This window comes from Phaseolus vulgaris, chromosome 9, assembly GCF_000499845.2.
Source record: "Phaseolus vulgaris cultivar G19833 chromosome 9, P. vulgaris v2.0, whole genome shotgun sequence".
NCBI classification, from domain to species: Eukaryota; Viridiplantae; Streptophyta; class Magnoliopsida; order Fabales; family Fabaceae; genus Phaseolus; species Phaseolus vulgaris.
The window spans coordinates 18,922,033-18,947,106 of record NC_023751.2 but is presented as its reverse complement, the minus strand read 5'-3'; the positions used below and the strand labels follow the sequence as shown (position 1 = coordinate 18,947,106).

The 25,074-nt window shown below is 25.7% G+C and overlaps 1 pseudogene; it reads right to left on the bottom strand.

Moving 5' to 3' along the window:
- Positions 1-1,627: 1,627 nt before the first annotated feature.
- LOC137822285 (uncharacterized) lies at positions 1,628-19,408 on the bottom strand (annotated as a pseudogene).
- Positions 19,409-25,074: the final 5,666 nt, after the last annotated feature.

Genomic DNA, 25,074 nt, shown 5'->3' with positions numbered 1-25,074 from the left:
GAGAAAATTAAAATTATAAATCAAAATTACATCAATTATTAAAGTATTAGTAAAGAATTAAAAAAAATCAAATCGATCAATTATTCAATTATTAGTAAATAATTAGGAATACATAGAAAAACAAAAATAAAAAATTGACCCAGTGTATTATATTTATTGTCATAGCAATGTATAAATATATTTAGATAGATGTTTTCTCAAATTTAAAAGGAAGGCAGGTTTCTATAAATAGTAAAGTTTTGTTCTGAATAACTGTGCTTGAGCATTTTCTCTTTGAAATTGGCAATGGGTGTTTTGTAGCTGAGCATTTTCTTGTTCATCAAATTGTCAACGGTGTTTTGTACCTGCAAAATATAAAGCATACAAAATCTTTTAGATACAATATCCATGAGGTAGTCATATATTCATAATTTTATAAGTCATATATTCATGTAGCGGTCTTGTACATGTTAACCACATAGAAAATGGTAAACACATTGTTTAAAAAAACAGCAAGCAGAACTTAAATGTATACACCTACATGTATGCATAATATTGTAAGTCATTGTATTTTGTTTTCATATTATTAAATAAAAACTTTTGACATAATAAATTGTAACATAATGCAATATCTCATTAATTATAGGAAATACTATTATAAAATAAATATGAACTTCATTACTTGTGGCCAAGTGTATTTAAGGCTGAATTCATAGAACAATAATTTCATGAGAAATGTAAATAAATTCGATAACAAAAGAAGTAAGATGTATTTTTAAATTCAAAGTTTTATGACAGAAAATATACTCCGTAAGAGAACAAAACATACTAAAAAAATACAAATGGACTACATAGTTGCTTTTCTTTAGGTGCTATAATATGAGGGTTGATCAATATTGTATTCAATGTCAACACATCTCATTACACATCTGATGTTAATTGCATCATTGCAAATATAATAAATAAAAGAGAAATGTCAATAAAATAATGGACCATTAATAGAATTATGTAAATATTAAAAAAGAATAAGAATGAATTTGTACCTGTGTTAGGTTTTTGATTCAGTAGTTTAAAGAAATCCACTGAAGAAGTGAATATTTATGAAACAAATAAGATAAAATAATATGATACAATAAATTTAATTAGCAAAAGTTCTATGGACCTTTGATGATTATGCTGCTTGTTTTTGTAAACAAAGAACCATATACCTGTCTGAATACAGCTGAATTTTGATCATTTTATTTAGGAAGAATTATGTAACAACACATGTGTAAAATATTATAATATAGAACCTGTGTAAAGTATAATAGTTTCCTATTTTTTGTACTAAATATCCCCTTCTTTCTCAATAATTACAATGGAGTTCCTGTATTAAAAACCTCCGAAGAAACAAAATCATCAAAACAAAATTATACACAATTTTAATTATGAAATTTATTAAGAAGAAATAGATGAATACCTTTCTTTGTAATGCATTATAGTCATGAAAGATCTACTATGCAAATTAAGAGGAAACCAGTAAATACCAAAAAAATATTAGTTTAGTCTTGCTATATTAGAAGATATATTAGAAGAAAAATATCAGAAATAAAAATAGTTTTGTATTAAAGAATTTTCATACCTGATAAGTATTGCTGTAAAAATATTTTCAAATATTTTCAAATATTTCCCTGTAAACCACATTAGTAGTTGAATTAGTTGTATTTCCATCATCATCCAAAATTAATATTTTCAACCCTTTCTTGAATTTAACTATGGAAATAGCAACATATAACTGTCCATGTGTAAACACTGGACGTGGTAAATATAAACCAACTTTATTAAGGGTTTGTCCTTGGCTTTTGTTTATTGTCATAGCAAAGCACAAAGATATTGAGAATTGTCTTCTTTGGAACTTTAAAGGCAAGCTTGAGTCAGAAGGAGTCAAATTCATTCTAGGAATTAATATGTTATCACCAATATTTGTTCCGGTAATAACTTTGGCAGCAATCACATTTTTCCCCAAGTGAATTACTTGTAATCTGGTTCCATTGCAAAGTCCATTGGCTTGATCAATGTTCCTTAGAAGCATTATTGGAACTCCTACTTTTAATTTAACACTGTGATTAGGAATTCCGGAACATTTGATATCGTTCAAAAATTCAGTTGTAAACCACTCAGCTTGAGCATTTTCTTGTCCTTCAGATTGGCAAGGGGAGTCTGAACTTAAATAAGTAACTTCTTCTCCGGGGATTAAGGTTAGAATGAAGTCATTGACTTGGTCCACACATTCTGTAGTAGGACACAATATTGCACCATCATCAAAAAATGCATCAGAGTTGAGATTCTGTATGTACCCTGGATAAACAAATTCAACCAAGTGCAATAAAGGTTGTTCAACATTTAGAATTAGAATGTCTTGTGGTATTTCAATAGTTGCTTGTCCCAACTCATTTAATTCCATATCTCCATCTCCAATGTGAAGTATCCAATCTGCAAAATCTTTTATTTCTGATGCAATTTGCTTTGATTTTTCACTGTTTAATCTCATATTTTCAGTAAGTTTGAAGACTTTGCAATGTTTCCATAATTCTGAGTAGTTCAATGTTGCCTTCACAATATCATATCTTGATCCCTTTTTTACAACAGGCAATATCTGTCTAAAATCACCTCCCAAGACAATGACTTTGCCACCAAAAGGTTTAAGGGCATTTTCTTCACTTACAGCCCTCATGATATATCCCTTAGAGTTCTATCTAGAGATTCAAAACAGAACCTATTCATCATTGGAGCTTCATCCCATATAATTAAATTAGTTTCAATCAACAATTTGGCCTGAAAACTTCCTTGAGGTATGTTGCAGGTTGAATGTTCATTTATTAACAAAGGAATGCAAAATGTAGAATGAGTTGTTTTTCCTCCAGGTAGTAACAAAGAAGCTATGTCGCTAGAAGCTACATTTAACACAATCAACCCTTTTGATCTAATTGCAGTAGACAGAGTTTTCCACATAAAGGTTTTTCCTGTGCCACCATAACCGTATAGGAAAAAAAAACCTCCAACTTGTGACAGTACTGTTGTCATTATATTCTCATACACAACCAATTGCTCCGCAGTTAGAGATTGAAAAAGAGAAGAATGAATTTCAGACATTTGTATCTTGTCATAATTTAATTCATCAATAATTAATCTATTCTCATAAATAAAAGAATCTGAATGAATAGGTTGTGGAAGACTGTTAAAGTCTTTTAAAGATTTACCATTAAGAATCAATAATTCTTCTATTTGTAGAAGACAAAGGTTTTGTATTTGATCATCTTCAATTGTAAGACCTAGCAAAAGAACAACAGTTCATATTTTGAACAAAATAATATGTTATAATGTTTGAAGAAAGCAGAAACTTATACCTGGTAGGTTAAACTCTTTCCTTTTTTTGTATACAATGTCATCAGATAACAATTTCCAAGTTTTGTTCCAAACTTCCTCAGGTCTAGACATAGTATTCATGAGTAGCAGTGTAACAAACAATCTTCTCAACTGAGTTCCTGAAGCAAGGGTGCTAGCCTCTATAATTGCATCAATAAATTCTTTATCCTCTGCCAACAGACACATGGCATAACATGCCTCTTTATAATTTTTGTAAATAACACCATTAATAGTCCTGATGTTATCATAATTACAACAACCCTTTTTAAAATTCAACAATAACCTAAGATAATATAATTCTCCTGTGCAAGGAGGAATATATGTTAGCCTTCCAATACTAACTCCCTTTTTCCTTGGTTTCCATTCTCTTTGTTCTGACATCCACACAAAATGGTTAGGGTATTGAGAATAAGTCAAATTTTTCCCCTCTGGATAGATTTTATTAGCTTCAAACCAAGCTAAAAACATTGTTCTTTTATGTTGATTTGTATGCAATATTTCATCAATATCTTCATTGTCCTTAAATAGAATGGGTTGCTCTTTTAACAGATGAAAAGTCAGCCTTTGAACTGGAGGCCATCTATGATGAATGTCAAAGGCAAGTATTCTCCAAACAGCTTCACAGGGAGATATATATCTACAATCATAATACTGTTTAATTTCATCTATAACCGGTGTCTCAGTAGAGTCTTTCTGAGAATTAGTAATTTTCAAATTTGCTCTATCTGGACCTTTGTTGACATATTTAAACAAATACTTGATTGAATTTGATTTGTTGCAATATTCTGTGTTAACATGAGCCTGATACCTCAGTAGTAGCAATGGGCTATATGGGACAACATTCCTATTGTCTAACTTAATTCCATTTTTAAGAATGAATATTCCTTTATCTCGACGTCTGTAACATGGATATCCATCCTCATCAATAGTAGTCAACAATTTAAATTTCTTTGGGTAAAATTTTGAACATTTACCGTTAGTCATGCAAGGTGAGGAAAACCGAGCTGCTCTGCATGGCCCATGTATCATATACGTTGCAACTGCCTTTGACAATTTAGGATATAAATCTGCCTGCGGTAATTCTGCTGAAATCACTCCATCAATGTCTGTTGGAGTTCATAACTTTTTTTCTCCATCCAACCACAATAATATGTGGGCATGAGGCAAACCCCTTTTTTGAAATTCCACAGTGTACATACCTATAATAAGATAGAAATTGATTGAATTATAATGCAGAAAATCTGAACATAATTTTAAAATATGGATTAATCATTACCTGCATTAACTTTGCCAAAATATTCATCTTTTTTGAAGTCAACCATCATTTGATCTAATTTCATCTTGAATACTCTGCAAACTATATCTGGCCTATCAGCAGCAGTTAATCCTCTTGATGTAACAAAGTCACGTATTTCAGGCCAATTTACGTTGCAGGTAATTGTGATAAATAAATCAGGATATCCAAACCTTTTACAAATTGCCATTGCATCTTGGCAATTGTTGAACATATATCTCATTCCTCCCGTGAATGATGCAGGTAAAACTATACGCTTCCCAACTGCAGAAGAATTTGTTTCTCCTCTATTCATTGCCTCTTGTACACCGTTGAGAATATCACAACGTATTGTTTTTTGGTTTGCTCTTATGAACGACAATCTTTGAGATTCAACCATAGTATATGCATCAACCAAGAATTGTTGAAACAGACGACGTGAATGAACTATATTTCCAAACTCAACACTTCTTTCTTGAATTCTAAATGCAATGAATTCTCTTAACGATATACGACTTCTTTTACGTTCTTTGCTATTGCGTACTGGAATATCTTCTTGATAACCATCTTCTCCAAAGGGGAATATTAAAGGATACTGTAATGGGATGAAGGCTGTATGTGTCTCATGCAACCTAAACAGTTGTCCAGAAATTTTTTTCACTATGATATCTCGTCCTACATCCAGGTTGCTCATATCACCGACAATTAACGCTGCTATCTCATCAGTTGTAGGGGTATTGTACACCCTTGGATCTTTTGAACGATGTCTAAATAACCTCAATCCAAAATCTGAATGTACATCAGAATTTACAAAATCTTTGACTCTTCTAAAACTTTTTGCCAGGACATTGTTATCATCAATCATCTTGGTAAGATCTTGAATCAATGATTTATCAAACTTCAACTCTTTCAAATTGGACCTAAATAAAATTTAAATAAATATTAATTCAAAATAATATTATAAATGAATCTGCTGAAAAGAAACTAACCTAATGTAACACATACCCAAAGTGAGATACTCTGTTTAAGAGTTCATTTTGTGTATCATATATGTAAAGTTGTGCGAACTTGGGCATTTCTCCACTGTGAGGTAGTAAGCTTCCAATCCTATGGTAGTTTTGTCCATGCAGAATAAATTGAGGAGACCCAAAACCATCATTTACGGAAGAGTGAACTTTTCCTCCAATTGAAGTAAATGAAAACATACTATTGTAACTTCTGATATGTTGTAAATAGTGTTGGCTTCGTTGATCTTGACCATTTAATAACTCTAGAATCAATTTAGGAGGTTGTTGTAGGTAAGGTAGATGTACTTTTCCTTTTTGGCAACATACAGAAAAATAAACCTTTAGGAAACTCTTTGTTTTGAAGGATCTTTCTTCATACCACACCTCGGCCAAACAATATTCACATTGTATATTTGGTTGTCCAAATGAAACAATATCTATATTGAAATAATAAATAAGGTTATATATTACATTTACATTAATGAATTTAATTTGAATACAAAAAGTTAAAGTTAGAGACATGCACCTTCATTTTCAGCTTTTGAATACAATTCGGAAGTGTAAACTTCTATGCTCTGATCTGAACACGAAACAAAGTAAATCAAAGTGCTTTAGAAGCAATTAACTAAATTAAAAATAACATTTAAACTATTTTTATCACCATTATGTTCTTCGTTTTCGTCATGTTCTTCAAAATTCAAGGTCTTAGTAACTGATTGCAGAATTTGAGCACTGTATGTACTGCCACTTTTATCTAACCACATTGTGTTATTACCATTATTTGCTTCATTTTGCAGATCTTCAAAATTCAATCTCTTAGTCACTGATTGCAGGATTTCATCACTGAATGCCCTGGGCCTGTTATCTAAGCTTATTGTTTTCTTAACTACACTTTCACGATTGTAATTACCTGTAGAAAAGTGCATTTAATAAGTATTAAAACATTTGTTAAGTTACAAATTGAATATCAATTTGTAATTACTTTTTGTCATAAATGTATCAAAAATAGTAATTTTTTAAATTTATAATTATAGTACCTCTTCCTGGATGATATTTTTCCCGTAATATACCAATTAAGTTTTTGGTATTTCCTCCTGTATTTTTTGCCTCATCTAGATTAATAGAAACAAAATAACATTTAACATTTATCTATATTAGTATATATTCCACTTTGTATTATCAGTATCAAATTTAATGAACCTAATTACATGAGGAGTTGTGAACTCACCATGAAGGTATTCATTCTGTAAGGCTATTTTGTCCTTTAGTAATAGTTCCCATTGATGACACTACTTTCGTAGTTGAATGCATAGTGTTGACTTCTTTGTTTGCTGTCATGTTTTCAGAAACTGCGTAATCTCTTCCCGTAATAACCGATGATTGAGAAGAAACATAATGAATTGACTTGACAGTATTTTGACCTACAAAAATTATTTTGAAATCAGTTATTTGAATTATCTTCAGTACTGTAGTAATATAAGTAATGTAGTAATATAATTAGTACACAATTCATTGTAAGAACATAATGTAATTAAAAAACTTAGGAGATGATTACATTCAATGACATAGTGTGTTAGTTAAATAAAAAACGAAATGCAATTGTAACAAATAAATTGATTCTATGGTTTAAATTTATTGTTCTTTTACAGAATTCAATTTAGTTGAACAATAATTTTAACTGTACTTCGATTATAAAGAGAGGTAGAGTACCTGTTCTTTTGATATTTGTATTGTGCATTTCAGACTGTATATTTTTTCGTTTTCTTGTGGCAGAGTTTGCATCATCAATATCCAAAACTAAAAAATAAGTAATTAGTAAAATATATATATATACATAAAATATGGTAGTTTGAAGTAAAAAAACAGATAAAATTAAGTTTACCATGGCTTCTCCCAGATAAGGATATTGTTTTCTGACTTTGATGATAAGATTTTGTTGTTCTTGCATTTCTTGCTTTGTCAGGATGACAACCTAAACAAAATAAATTAGAAAATAAAGTAAAAAAATTTACACTAAGATTTCTCATTTAAAGCAAAACAAAAAATAAAATCAACTTACCATTACTTATCTCAATTAACGGTTCTCTGTTGGGAATGACTTGTTCTGCAAATAGTAATAAATTATATTATATACATATATGTGAATATGAAATAAAATAGCATATATTCAATTCAAGCTGAAATAGTTATCTGAGTTAATGCTATTCCATTTACAATTTCTCATACTATAATTAAAAAAAATGGATTTATTTGACGGAAACAGAAAAAAAACATATAACAATATTTTCTCATTATTTTGGCTGACAAATAATATTCACGAATTCAAACTATAATGATGTGAATGTTCAGAAAAACAATGAAGAACATATATGACTCAAGAAACGTAAATATAAATATATTGTATTCCATGATTCATTACCGTTTGCTTGAGAATGGGAACCAACTCCATTTGTTGTAGTAAACTTTGGCCTCAGTTGCTCCATAACTTCAGAGAGTTTTGTACTCAAAAATAACTATTTTCAGGTATAGAAATCCTATTGTTATAAATACTTAGTGTCTAAACTATCTTTCTTTTGCCGCTAAATTCTTTTAGAGATTTGGAGGAACATTAGTTCCTTATTTCTCATTACTTTTTCCTTAATACATTTAATAAAAATACTTATCTTATTTGTTACTGTGCAAAATATATAAATGTCAAAGTAAGAAGTTAATAAATTTTTAAAGGATATGAAGTTAAAACCAAAAATCAATTAAACATTTAATTCAGTATAAGTAATACCTAAAATCAAATATAATATTCTATGTCATTGGTCATTAATAAAAAAAGGTTAAAGAGACAACTCCTTTAAAAAGTTACCTTTCACCGGTGAACAGAGTTGTAGTCTTGTCCATCATTTGGAAATGTAACCTAATTAAAAACTTATAATCACAACAATAAACTGAATAAGCAATTTAGGCAGTATAAGTTTTCAATGAAGACAATGGAATGAATGAATGCAATGGATATCCAAAATGGGATCTTAACTTTTTATATGTGGAAACAAATTTGCTTTTCTATTCAAAGGAATGTCTTTCTATTTTAAGCATTGTCATTAATGAAATTCTTGTTTGACTTTAGAAAGAACCCACCTGCAAGTAAATATATTTGTCAGGTTGAATACAGAACAAATTTAAAGTAGCAATTATTTGTAAAGAATAACCTTAAAGAATGTCCAATTTAGTTGTCAAAAAGATGAAAGCACAACATTTAAACATGGATAGCATTATTTTGAGAATCGTAGTAAGCAAAAAAAGGAAAACTTTATGTATGTTAGTTCTGCACAAATAAAAAAGTTGTCTTCAATTTAACACAAAAAAGGAAACCTTGCAAGAAACCCTAAAATTTGTCAACGACCCAAAAAAATCTCCCATTTTCTTACATTGTCGGTTCAATGTGTTATGATGCCTAATTCCATGAAAAAGATAAATGAACAAACAAAAATCATGCATAAGTAAACTCTTAATAAAATAGGTATGTTAACCCGTGCAACGCACGGGAATATTTTAAATATTTAATATTTAAATAATAATATTATAATAATAAATTTATACATCTAAATTAAAAATATGGTAGAGTCCATTATAATTATAAATCTAAATTATATGAATTATTAGCAAACAATTTAAGAATATATCAAATAGATAAAAATAAAAATATTATGACTCAAATTAAAAATAAGTGTTTGATCTTGACTTTTGTTTATTGTCATAACAAAGCACAAAGATATAGTGAATTGTCTTCTCTGAAACTTAAAAGGCAGGCCTGATTCATAAGAAGTATCAATAACATTCTTCCCCAAGTGAATTACTTGTAATCTTGTTCCATTACAAAGTCCATTGGCTTGATCAATATTCCTTAGAAGCATTATTGGAACTCCAACTTTTAATTTAGAAATTTTATTAATTTTCTATTTTTATTTAAGAATGACATTATAAATTTTTGGATTTTTATTTTATTTCAGATTTTGAATAATTTATAAATTTATTTTATTTTATATTTTCATTTAAGTAGAACATTAAATTATTTAATTTAGTATTTATTTTAGATTATTATTTAAGTATAAATGTTAAAAAATTATGAATTTATATTTATTTAAGATTTTGAAAATTTATAAATTTTATTTATTTAATATTTTTAAATTAAAAATAAAGTAATTTAAGATTTTTATTTATTATACGATTGTGACAATAATGCTAACAGATTATTATTTTATTATTACTATTATTAATATTTTATTATTATTTTTATTGTTATTTTTTATTTTACACTGCACTGTAATTAATTTACCTAAACCTATACTCATAGCTTTATTTTACAATTTTTTCTGAATACCAATACACATATATAGACATATACATAAACATTACATATACCAATACACTCATAGCCATAACAATTGTCATTTCAATCAATTTCATTCAAATGTTATTCATACCTACTTATTTAATATTTTATATTTAATTTAATATTTATATTTAAATCTATCTTTATATCTTGATATTTATTTATTTATTTTATATCTTTATCTTTATATTTAATATTCATTTAATTTAAAACTTATTTGTTTATTTTATTTATTATTAGATGATTGTGCAAATTTCTTTTATTTATTATACGATTGTGATAAGATAGTATGTACGTAAAAAAAAATAGTTGACATAATAATCATTCACAAATATTTGACATTTATAAATTTTGAATTATTTTTTATTAAATTAAACAAATTATAATAATTCATACAATACAACAATTATAAAGTATCATATTGAAATAAAAAAATACAAAATAACATTTCATAATAACATTTAACATGAAATTACATAACTTTAGCAGGTAGGTAAACAAAACTTCATAACTAAACCAAAGTAAACAAAATTAATTTTCTCTAGTGAAGATTACAATAATTTCCAAATGTCCCATGTACTATTTAATTAAATGTTTCCAAAAATTAATAGCATTATATTCGTCTCTTAGCAAGCAAGTATGTCCAATACATTACATGAGAGTTTAATATATCCCGTAGTACTTCCTCCAATATAATCTTATAATGTTAGTGTAAATAAATAATATTAATGTAAAAGTAAAATTAAATACATTAAATTAAATTGAATGAATAAAAATGTAGGTTTCTTTTTTTATGAACCTTATTTCATATTTTTATTTAACTAAAATATTAAATCATTTAGATTTATATTTATTTTACATTTTTATTTAAGTAAGGAATAAAATAAATTAGGATTTTTATTTGTTTAAAAATTTGGAAAACTTAGAAATTTAATTAATTCAGATTTTTAGTTAATAATAACATTAAATAATTTAGGATATGTATTTAGTTAAAATGTGAATAATTTAGAAATTTTATTGATTTTGGATTTTTATTTAAGAATGACATTATAAATTTTTTGATTTTTTTTTATTTCATATTTTGAATAATTTAGAAATTTAATTTATTTCATATTTTTATTTAAGTAAAATTTATATTTAGTATTTATTTTATATTATTATTTAAGTAGGAATGTTAAAAAATTATGGATTTATATTTATTTAAGATTTTTGAAAATTTTATAAATTTTATTTATTTAATATTTTTTAAATTAAAAGAAATTAATTTAAGATTTTTATTTATTTAAAATTTTGAAAAACCTTTAAATTTTATATATTTAAAATTTTATTTATTATACGATTGTGAGAGTATGTGCTAATAGATTAATATTTTGTTATTACTATTATTAATATTTTATTATTTTTATTATTGTTATTTTTTATTTTACACTGCACTCTAATCAATTTACCTATACCAATACTTATAGCTTTATTTTACAATTTTTTTTAAATACCAATACACATATATACACATATACATAAACATTATACATACCAATACACATCATAACCTTAACAATTATCATTTCAATCAATTTTAATTCAAATGTCGATTCATACCCTGCTTATTTAATATTTTATATTTAATTTAATATTTAATCTAATTGATTTTAATTATTTAATTATTTAATATTTATATTTAAATTTATCTATATATCTTGATATTTATTTATTTCTTTTATATCTTTATCTTTATATTTAATATTCATTTAATTTAAAATTTATTTGTTTATTTTATTTATTATTATATGATTGTGCAAATTTCTTTTATTTATTATACTATTGTGATAAGATAGTATGTAGTAAGAGATTATTATTTTTATTATTACCATTATTAATATTTTATTATTATTATTATTACTATTATTATTATTTTACATAAAAGAAATAAAAGAAAGAGTTTACGTAAAAAATAGTTGACATAATAATCATTCACAAATATTTGATATTTATAAATTTTGAATTATTTTTTATTAAATTAAACAAATTATAATAGTCCATATAATACAACTATTATAAAATAACATATTGAAATAAAAAATATAAAATAACATTCCATAATAACATTTAACATGAAATTACATGTAGCTAAACAAAACTTCATAACTAAACCAAAGTAAACCGAATTAATTTTCTCCAGTGAAGATTACAATAATTTCCAAATGTCCCAGGTACTATTTAATTAAATGTTCCAAAAAATAATAGAATTATATTCGTCTCTTAGCAAGTATGTACAGTACATTATATGAGAGTTTAATATATTTCGTACTACTTCCTGCAATATAATGTTATAATGTTAGTGTAAAATAAATAATATTAATGTAAAAATAAAATTAAATACATTAAATTAAATTGAATGAATAAAAATGTAGGTTTCTTTTTTTATGAACCTTATTTCAAATTTTTATTTAAATAAAACATTAAATCATTTAGATTTTATATTTATTTTACATTTTTATTTAAGTAGGGAATAAAATAAATTAGGATTTTTATTTTTTTTTTAAATTGAAAAATTTAGAAATTTAATTAATTTATATTTTTAGTTAATAATGACATTAAATAATTTAGGATATGTATTTAGTTAAAATTTGAATAATTTAGAAATTTTATTGATTTTGGATTTTTATTTAAGAATGACATTATAAATTTTTAGATTTTGTTTATTTTATATTTTGAATAATTTAGAAATTTAATTTATTTCATATTTTTATTTAAGTAAAATTTAGATTTGGTATTTATTTTAGATTATTATTTAAGTAGGAATGTTAAAAAATTATGGATTTATATTTATTTAAGATTTTATAAATTTTATAAATTTTATTCATTTAACATTTTTTTAAATTAAAAATAAAGTAATTTAAGATTTTGTATTTATTTAAAATTTTGAAAAACTTAAAATTTTTATTTATTTAAAATTTTTACGATTGTGCTAGTATGTGTTAAGAGATTATTACTTTTATTATTACTATTATTAATATTTTTTATTATTATTATTACTATTGTTATTTTTTATTTTACATTGCACTGTAATTATTTTATCTTTACCTATACCTATAACTTTATTTTACAATTTTTTCTAAATACCAATACACATAAACATTACCCATATCAATACACATCATAATCACTGTCATTTCAATCAATTCCAATTCAAATATCTATTCATACCCTGTTTTTTTAATATTTCATATTTAATCTAATTGATTTTAATTATTTAATTTATTTAATTATTTAATATTTATATTTAAATTTATTTTTATATCTTGATATGTAATATTTATTTATTTTAAAATTTATTTGTTTCTTTTATTTATTATTATTTTATTTATTATTATAAATTGTGCAAAAAGATCTTAGAAAATCCTCCGCTATCAAAAATAAAAAGACTGTAAATGTTTACTACTGTAATTAAATTTGTTTCAATGGACAAAACCTAAACGCATAAAAAAAAATATATTATACTATCAGTACTTTCAGAAATAGAAGACAAATGACAAAGTAATTACCTTAAACAACTATATTTTTATTTTTTTTTATCAGCAAAGAATAAATAAAATAAAATGAGACACTTCAGGGTGTCTCAACCCTTATACAAAACTCCAAACCTTAAACAACTATTAGAATCAAAAATTAATTATTACATTATTTAAAATTCTATTCAAAAATTGATTTTTGTAATGTGTTTACATGGAACTGAAAAAAAAACACAATCAAAGAAGTACAGGAAAATTTCAATTAGTAAATTATTCATGAGTTGAAAAATCTAAATGACTGAAAACTTCATTTATTTAATGGTATTTGATATTTATAAATTTTCAATTAACTTTTATAAACTAAAATAACTTTTATTTGTGTAAAACATTAAATCATTTATTTTTGTATTTATTTAAGAATTTGAATGAAATGCTAAATAATAGTAATCTTGAACATTTTATATGAATCAGAAAGGTAAGTAATGTTGTTAAAATTTTAAAATTTGAAATTTTGAAAAATTAAATATTTGAACATTTGTAATAATAATAATAATAATATTGGAATTTGAAATAGTGTGTAGCATAAGAAGTCAGAAAAAGAAGATATGAATCACAAAGGTAATGGATGTTATTAATGTTGTTGAAATTTTAAAATTTTAAAATTTGAAAATCTGAAAAATTAAATATTTGAATATTATTAGTAATAATAATAATATTGGAATTATAAGTGTGCAGGTCAGAAAAAAAAAAATATGAATCAAAAGGTAATTAATGATCTTGAAATTGTAAAATTTGAAAATATGAAAAATTAAATATTTGAAGATTAATAATAATAATAATAATCTGGAAATTGAAAATAATATCTGCTAATATGCTTAAATTAAATAAACTTGAAAAATTAAATTAAGTAGAAAATTTTATTTACAAATTTTATTTTTTTTAAATTATTATTTAAGTAGAAAATAAAATAATTTAGGATTCGTATTTGTTTAGAATTTTGAAAAACTTAGAAATCTTATTAATTTTAGATTTTTATTAAATAATTTAGAATATGGATATATTTAGAATTTTGAAATTTATTTAATATAGACTTTTATTTAAAAATGACATTAAATAATTTAATTTTTTTTATTAATTTTCAATTTTTATTTAAGAATGACATTAAATTTTTGGGACTTATATTTATTTAGGATTTTAAAAACTTATAAATTTTATTTAGCTTAGATTTTTATTTAAGTAGGAAATAAAATAATTTAAAATTTTATATTTATTTCATATTTTAACTTTAATTACCATTAATATTTTATTTTATTGATTAATTTGCCAATATTATAATTTATAATGTGTTCATAAAATCAAATGGAAAGAAAATCAAAGATATTAACTTTGTTATGATTTGGCAGTCTTTACTTTATTCCATGATATCTGTTTATACATTCATATAAAATCAAATTAACTTCACGTGTTATGGTTTGAAAATCTTGATTTATGATTTAAATTTAAATTATGGTTTAAGTGAATATTTGTTTTACGGTATTAACAAAAACATACTATCGAGTAGTTAATAAAAATTGTATGAAGAAAACCAATACATTGTAAAAATCAGTATAATTCACTATAATTCAGTACAAATTATGTGAAGCTGGACACAACAAATTAGATCAACTACAATTTAAAATTTAAATTAAAAAAAATATAATTATATTACATATTACATTGAAATTACATGAGATTTATCTTATACAACATATCAATTATACATGAATAAATAAATAAATCAAAAAATTCCTAAAAAAAACTTAATCCTATTCCTACATCAGCTTACCTGCAAATTGAAATAATGTGTATTTCTATGGAAAAAGGATTATGGAATTAGGTACCAACTACTAAATTAAAATAATAAAATATAACTACATAAAAAATAATAAATTATTAAATGTTGAATACATGATTTTCACATAAAATTATGCCAAATACTCCATTAAATCAGACTATAATGATAGAGAGCTCAACAAAAATAATATAATACATATTATTATTCAAATTAGAACCTGAATTCTTGAACTCAATAGAAAAATATAATAATACACCTTACGATTCACATTCTCTAACAGAAAAATGTATACAAATATTAATGCAATAAATATCTTGTTAAAATTTACTCTATGGCAAAAAATATATATAAATGCATAAAAAACAAACATAAATGAAAAAAATATCACAAAAATGATATATATTACTTATTACTATTTACTAATTACTAACATTACTAATTACCGATATATATATATATATATTACTAATTAAATTTAAATAATAGCTAAATTAAATATATTAATATTGATATATTAAAATATATGAAATATTTAAATATATTAAATATTTAAATATGTTAACAAAATAAATTACAAATATACATATATTAAAATTTAAAATATTAATACATTAAATTAAAATGGAGTGATATGACATAAAAGAGTAAGAATCAGAAATCATCATTACACATAATTATAAATTATATTGGAATTAGAAATGAACCATTAAAAATATAAAACAATAATAACATGTTATAATGACATGCATAATATATAATGGAGTGATATGACATAAAAGAGTAAGAATCAGAAATCATCATTACACATAATTATAAATTATATTGGAATTAGAAATGAACCATTGAAAATATAAAACAATAATAACATGTTATAATGACATTCAGAATATATAATGGAGTGATGTGACATAAAAGAGTAAGAATCAGAAATCATCATTACACATAATTATAGATTATATTGGAATTAGAAATGAACCATTGAAAATATAAAACAATAATAACATGTTATAAGGACATTCAGAATATATAATGCAAAAAGGTAATTAGGCTGCTCAGATTAAATAATAATAATAGTTAAATAATATAAATGGGTGGAAACAAAAATACCTTTTTAAAGTTGGATCAAATGCACAAATTAGATGAAGAAAAAAAAATGACAAAGTCACCAATAATGCATCCAGAAAACTTTGAACATACAGAAAATCTTGAACATAAAACACTACAAAACTCCATCATAAACTTCGATTAAAAAAACCTAGAAAAGTTAGAAACTTTGATCATAAGACGAAGAATGTAAAAAAGAATGGAGAAAAGAGACCAAAGAAAACAAACCAATAAACCGCATCCGCCAAAAAGATAAAAGAAAAGACAGTACAAAACTCCATCAGAAACTTCGATCGGAATAACCTAGAAAAACCAGAAACTTTGAACAGAAAAGCCTGAAACTTTGAACAGAAAATGAAGAATGTCAAAAATAGTGGAGAAAACAAACCATAAAACAGATACAGAGTATGATTCCGAAAAGATAATAGACAAAAAATATCAAAACACAATAGAAATGTGAGGAGGAGAAAACAAACCAATAAACAACATCCACCAAAAAGATAAAAGACAATACAAAACTCCATCAGAAACTTCGATCGAAATAACCTAGAAAAGCCAGAAACTTTGAACAGACAAACCTGAAACTTTTGAACAGGAAACGAAGAATGTCAAAAATAGTGGAGAAAACAAACCATAAAACAGATAAAGAGTATCCTTCGAAAAGATAATAAACAAAAAAATATCAAAACACAAAGAAGGAGAAAACAAACCAATAAACAGCATCCGCCAAAAAGATAAAAGACAATACAAAACTCCATCAGAAACTTCGATCGGAAAAACCTAAAAAAGCCAGTAACTTTGAACAGAACAGCTTGAAACTTTTAACAAAAAACGAAGAATGTCAAAAATAGTGGAGAAAACAAACCATAAAACAGATGAAGAGTATCATTCAAAAGATAATAGACAAAAAATATCAAAACACAACAGAAATGTGAGAAGAAGATGAACAAAGGATATAATAGATTACCTGAATCATGGACAATGAAAAAAAGAGAAACGAAGAAATAAAAAATGGCTCGAACATAGCTCGAACAGAAATAAAAAATGGAGATTAAGGATGAGCTAAAATGTTGAACATAAAACAAACAGAGTACAAAAAATATAAAAGCAAGCAACTTTAATCAGAAAATCCCAAAAAATTCAAAAAACGTAACAAACAAAGTACAAAAAATATAAAAAATGCACCAAAAATGTGAGATTGAGATGAACAAAGATATAAAAGATTACCTGCTCCATGGAGAATGAAAAGAAGAAAATCGAACAAAAATGAAAAATTGATCTATACAACAACGTGTATATATATATAGTAAAAAACAATCGTCATTTCCATTTCAAATTTCAAAAGAAGGCGCCATTTCTACAGATGTCTAAGGGTGATTTTAGGCAAAAATGCTTTCCAATACAGCAGCTCTGCAGTTGCCGAAATGGTGAAAAAGAGTACAGGGAAAAATGAGAGAAGGGGGGAAAAGATTGAGATGTGATTAGGGTTTGAGAAAAAAAGGGATGAGAGAGAAAAAGGGTTTTAAAGAAAGAGGACTGAGAAAGCAAAATGAGAGAGAATGGGGAAATTAAACGGGATGAGAGAAAAAAAAAGTGAGTTTGAAAATGTGTTACGTGACACGGGTTGGCCCAGATGTGTTGTGTTGATTGGTGGAAGTTTTTCTACTTTTGGTATTAAATGTTTTTGATTTTTTTTTTCAAAATTTTGTGGGGAGGACACGTGTTTAAACTTACCTTGAGAGTTCCCTCTATTTGTATTATGTATAGATTACTTCACATGCACTCTATTTACTCATTGTGAAATGAACTTTAATTTAGTCTTTTACTCACAGTTATGTGACTTAGGGAAAAAAAATCCTCAATTTTTTTAAAACGATGTTCTTTTTTATCAGTAATAAAAAATAAATAAATAGGGACCACTTCAGGGGTGGTCCAACTCTTATACAGAAAAACAAGACAACAAACACCTAAAAACGCATCTACCAACCCAACACACCGGCACCCAGACCAACTCTAACCAGAATCAATGAAACAGCCTCATACAAGCCAAAAGATTTAGAACCCAACTAGAATAAGGGAAATAATCAGAATTAGACTTTGCAACAATCCAAGACCACACCTTTACTTGCATCGAAGCAAACACTTCAGACACATCTTCCACACCTCTATTGAAGATGATCGAGTTCCTATGTTTCCAGATTTCGCTCACTATACCAACCCAAATTGCACTCCAGACATCATTAACTGACTCAAAAGTCTGACTCATCCTGAATTGTGAAAAGTTTGTCAAAGGGTCCTTGTGGATCACGAACGATACACCAAGCCACTCGAAGCACAAACACCAAACACGCCAAACAAACCTGCAAACAGAAAACAAGTGACAAGACGACTCTTCCTCCTCCCCACACAAATAACACAAAGAATTTTCTACCACCACTCCACGCCTTGCCAAATTAACCCTAGAGGCAACCCTATTCTCCAACACCTTTCAAGCAGTGATCAAAGCCGAAGGCAAGGCTTTACACCTCCACAACTTATTGTACACCGAAGAAGACTCCCCTCCTTGAACCCTCCTTACGTGAACATAGGCTGAGTTTACAGCATAAGTTAGACACCCCCCAACTTTCCAAACCCAAACGTCCTCCTCTCCCACAAACGGCTTCACCTCTTGTAAATTCTGAACCAGCTGTTCCAACAAAGCCTTCTCCCAGTCAAAAAAAGATCTTCGCCAGTCCAACTGCCAGACCCAAACATCATTAAGCCAATATCCAAGCTCAGCCACCTTTGCCTCTTTGGCCGAACTTAGAGAGTATAATCTCGGAAAAACTCCCTTCAAAGCACCACAAATCAACCAACTATCCTCCCAGAAAGAGATATCTTTACCGTCACCCACTTTCCACTTAAACCCATCTTCAAAACTTCTTCCCTAACCCTCTGAATCCCAAACCTGCTTCAAATCTTTCCACCAGAGGGAGCCCCTACTAACCTTACCATCCTCTCTTAAACTTCTTCACCCACCGTATTTAGAAACAAGAATCTCTTTCCACAACCCTCCTTTATCCGTTCCCAGTCTTCAAATCCACTTTCCTAACAAAGGCAAGTTAAAAATTCCTAATATCAAATGTATGAACTCGTCAAATGGATTTTCCTGAATTCATGACTAATTAATTGAAGTTTCATTGTCATGGATCCATTTCTACGGGTGTGGTGTGTTTGTGAACATTGTTAGTTAAAAGATTTGTGTTTTTTTTTAATGGCACATTTCCATTTTCGATCTTATTTATACTAGTGGAAACACATACGCTAAGCGTTTGTGCATCCGCATCTTTTTATTATTACTATATTGTATATTACTATGTGTATTCATATATTTTAAATATCAAATATCACTAAGTAAGAATAAGATAGAAACATTTTCTCTCATCACTTGTGAGTATCAACCTACTATTTTAATAATTAAGCTATAGTAAAAAATATATTAAACAAATTTAAATTTATAACACAATAAACATAACCAATTTTGATTTGTTGTTACCAACATAAAACTAAAAAAGAAGAAGAATAAGATGAGAAACTGTGTAACAAACCTTAAGAAAATATTTATTTTCTAATTCATTTCCTCCTTTTCACAAGAATGTCGTATTCAGAACGCATTCATCTTCTCTGTTGATGCACATCAACAATGATGTCAAGATAATTTTGTACCTTAAAGCAATTACGTCATCATTATGGTGAATCGCTAATTTTGATTTGTTGTTACTAACATAAAACTAAAAAAGAATAATAAGATAAGAATCTTTGTAATAAACCTTAAGAAAATATTTATTTTCCAATCCTTTTCCTCTCCTCCGCAAGAATGTTCAAAACGCATCCATCTTTCCCGTCGATGCCCACATCAACAATGGTGTCAAGATAACTCTGTACCTGTGCAATCTGAATGCTATGTATTCCGTCTTCAGTGTACGAAAATGAAAAACAGAGTAAAAAAAAGAAAAAATGATAAAAATGACTAACATTAACAATTAAACAAAAAAAAAAGAAAACTCACTTACAGAGACTAACGTGTGATGCGTGCTCTTCTTCTTACTCTAATCTTAATCTTGAAGAATGAATATGAATCCTTTTATCTAATGGAAGTGATATGAACAAAAGAGATAAAGTGAGAAAGAGGGAGGAGAGAAAAACGATAATAAAAATTACAAATATAAATTCAAATTGAAAAGAAACTGTGAGTGGAAATTGAAGAAATAAAGATATATTTCAAGAAACTAAATTCAAAATTGTTTTACGTTCAAAAACTCATTCTGATAATTGTTTTAATATTTACAAAATTACAAAATAACTATAAATAAAATTAATTTTTTTATATATATCAAAACAGTTATGGAGGCATAGATATATATTAAAAACAGTTATGGGGGAATCCCCATATCGATTTTTATTATTATAAAATATTTAAATTAATATCTAAATTAAATATTATTAATATTTTAATTTTTAATTTAATCTTTAAAAAATTAATAAAAACTAACTTAAAATATAAAGTAGTAAATAGCTAAAATTTTTGGTAATTAATAAATAATTAAATATCAATTAAAAAAATATTTTATAAATTTTTATTAATAATAAAAACTACTTTATATACCAATATTTTTTTAATTTATAAAATAAATTATAATTTAATTAAATAATAATTAATTATTTTAATCTTTAAAATTAAATCTTATTTAATAATATTAATAGTTTTGTAGTTGTAGATATTCCATCATCTAATTTCTTTTGGGAACCGTATTGTTGTTTTGTGACAACCTGGAGTAATAGTAGCTAGGCTATCTGCTAAAATGTTAGACCTATTAGAAAAAATTGTAAAGTAGCTTGAAAAACATAAAAGACTTATTACATCCCAAAAATTATGATGGAACCAACCTCAAAATTTAATTGACCTTGGAGTTCTCAAATAGATAAGGTTGTGTTTGAATTGCGGGGAACATTTGAGTAAATGGATTTGTACAGTAATTTGAAAGAAAAGAAAGAGGGATTATTTGGATTAAGGTTGTATTTGGATTGGTGAGACGATTTTAGAGAGTGGATTTGAAGTGATTTAAGAAGAAAGTATAAAGAAAGTGAGGTTGTTTGAATTAGGGTATGTTATTGTGAGAAAAGTTTACTGAAATTTGTGAATGATGTGATGATTGTAAGGGTATTTTAAATTATTTTTAATAGTGTGAATTATAAAATTATAAATTTATCCTAGTGTATAAAAAAGAAAAAAAAATTGTAAATATTTTAGTTGATTAAAATAATACAAAATTACAATTATAAATAAAAAATAATGTAAAATTAAAATAAAGAAATAAAAGTAAAAATTTAAATATAATTATATTATTTTTATTTTATTAATCTAAATTACATTATGTTATATATATATATATTAATTTAAATAATTATAGTTATTATTAAGAAGTGGACTTTAAGCCTAACTCAACCCCATAAAATCGGCTCATGGAGGTGAGGTTTGCACCCACTTATATACAATGAAAGGCTCTAATCTCTAGTCGATGTGGGATCTCAAACACACCCTCACGTCGAGAGTGACAGCAGTTCGTGTGTGAGATAAAAATTATGGGTGGTGGCCTGATAAATCCAACAAATACTCGCTAGGATAGGCTCGAAATGGCTCTAATACCATATTACCGTTAATGAAGATGAATATTCTTTGTTTAATGTGGTGCATCAAATGGAGCGCACGAAATCGCAATGGAGAAATGGAGGTTCTGAAGAACCCTAATTGCAAATGAAAAAGAGGCAATGACTTAAGCATAAAAGAGGAAAAAGCAAGGAAAACAAAATACAAAAGAAATTCTTATTTACTTATATATTAGAGAGTAAAATACATGGTGTATATATAAGAAAAAGATTAAGACTTAGCTGAAACAGAAAAGGAAAGTTGGGCCAAACAAACAAAGCCCAATAACTTAAAACAGAAAAACTAAATATGTTAACAGTTATTTCATTTACATTACATTATCATTATTATTATATATATATATATATTAAGTATATATTTTTTATATAAGAAAAGTAATATTAATGATGATTTTTATTATTATTAATATAAGAAAATTATTTTTGAGAATGTTTTCTATTCAAATATTACACTGGAATGCTTTGGGGCAAAAATGGAAACTAAAAACATCTTATGTTTGACTTTCTCTGTTGTGTTCCACTCTCTCTTCAACTATGTATACCCTCATTTATCTTTTTCCGTCTTTATATAAAAAATTTCGTTTTTTTCCATCCGTATTTTCAGTGTATACATAGATACAAACAACTTAAAGTAGATTTGTCAGGGGGTTGTATGAGAATTATTAATTTTTTTAAAATATGTAAAATGTAGATTTACAAATTTACTCATATTTTTAAAAATATTTGAATAATAAAATATGAAATATTTTTTTATAAATTTAAATTAATTAAAAATTTTACAAATTTTATTCAAAATACTGTTAAATAATTATTTTTAAACAAATTACAAATTAGTTAAGTATGAAAAGTTATCATAGAAGTAAAATTTTCAGTTATAAAGTTAGGAATGTAATAAATTTAAAAAACTTTTATTTCAACTTCAAATAATTTTTTATTATTATTGTAATATATAAAATGTTATTTTATATGTGTATAAAAAAGTTAAGAGAAATTTTGACTTTTGGATAATATCATACAACTAATTTTGACAGATTTCATAATTTTGACTTTTGGATAATATGTACAACTAATATATACTAATTTAAGCACATGTTCATTTTGTGATTGGTCATTTGTAATGAATATTTATATTTAATCTATTACATAAAACATCTGTAATTAACACTTTTTGTAACAAAACATTTTCATAACAAGTTCCCATTAGGAGTGAAAAAATAGATCCGTTCGGACCGTCGAAAACAGGGTTAGGCATATAGTTTGCTATAGTAAAGCAGATTGAAAATCTTCACCTATCGTATCAAAGGACACACTAACCACCAACTTTCTTTTAAATGTTTTTTAAAAAATTACTTTTAAATTATATATATATATATATTAAAATATGTTTAATCATATAAATATTTTATATTTTTTAATTAATTAATGTTTCTAATTAAATAAATTAAAATACCTATTACCTTTTAAATATTAAATTATTTTATTATAATTGATAATTAAAATCTAATTTATAAGTGTTAATAATTTAAGTTATAATATTATTGTATATTTACACCATTCAAATAATATAATGCAAAAAAATAATCTTTTAAATTATTTTTTAATTTTTCATTTTAAAAATAAAACGTGCTGACATTGAAAATACCAACCTTTCGGGCCAAATTTTGACAAGTTGGGAGGGCAGCCCGTGGACCAAAGCTTAGTTTGCTGCCCATAACTTCTTAACAAGCTTCCATTGCTAAAACATTAAAAAATTATTCCAACAACTTAGTGCCAAATTTTTTAAATGATATATTTTATCATAAAATCCTTCATAAATTATTATCTCCGAAAAAATTCATAACAAAACACATAATTTGTCACAACTCTACTAGAATTTGTCATCATAAATAAATGTTTTTTTATTTGTGAATGTCACATTTTCCATGTTTGAAAAAAAATACTTGTTAATATGCCACAAGTAAATCATGAATTTAATCCATTTAACTGTGGTAGGTAATCCACAAATCCAATTTAATCCAATAAGTTTTTTTTATTGATTTCTTTTAGTATTTGCATTGAATCAACTCAAATTATTCATATACCTTTAAGTAGCACTACCTTTATACCTGCAAAATGAAGAAACAATTTAGCATTTTTGTCCTATCACATATTTATCAAATATTTATGTAGAAGATTTGGAATGTATGTTGGAGGTGACGTACGTATCCAATTTGTCCAACATAACATACCAATAACATACTTATTGCGGTTTCACTTAATCTATTTAAATAAAAAGCAAAATCTTATCTTGTGTGAAAAGGTCCGTGGATTGCAATTGTATGAAACATATGAGAGCATAAGAATAATGTAGTCTTTAAGGAATGAAGGATAGAAGTTAATGAGATATTTTATATGGTCCAACTAAAATCATGGACTTAGATATTGGTTCCCATATTCAATATTGGACAAGCATTAAGTGATATCACTTATGAGGAGGTTGACTATATTTTGGTACTGACATAGTTATGGTAAAAGATAAAAGAGATAAATGATAATAGTTTTTTAAACTAGAAATGAATGTGGGAGATGTACAATTGTGTTGGCGGAGGGAACAACAGCCTAATAATAGGAATGAAATGGTTTCTTTTTAATGGATGCTGATTTTTCAATTGGGTTTTTTCGAAGTGGTCAAGGTTGTTTAGCATCAACCACCTCTGGACAAAGCCATACTCCTGCTTTTTTTATGCTTACTAGAAGAACTTGACACTACATAATGCTGCTAAGCTGCAATTGAATAGGAACATGTATCCTTTTTTTCAAGTCAATGTGTGAGCAGGTGATATATATGATAAGGATTTTTAGTTTACCTTTGTCTCTTTATATTAAAACAA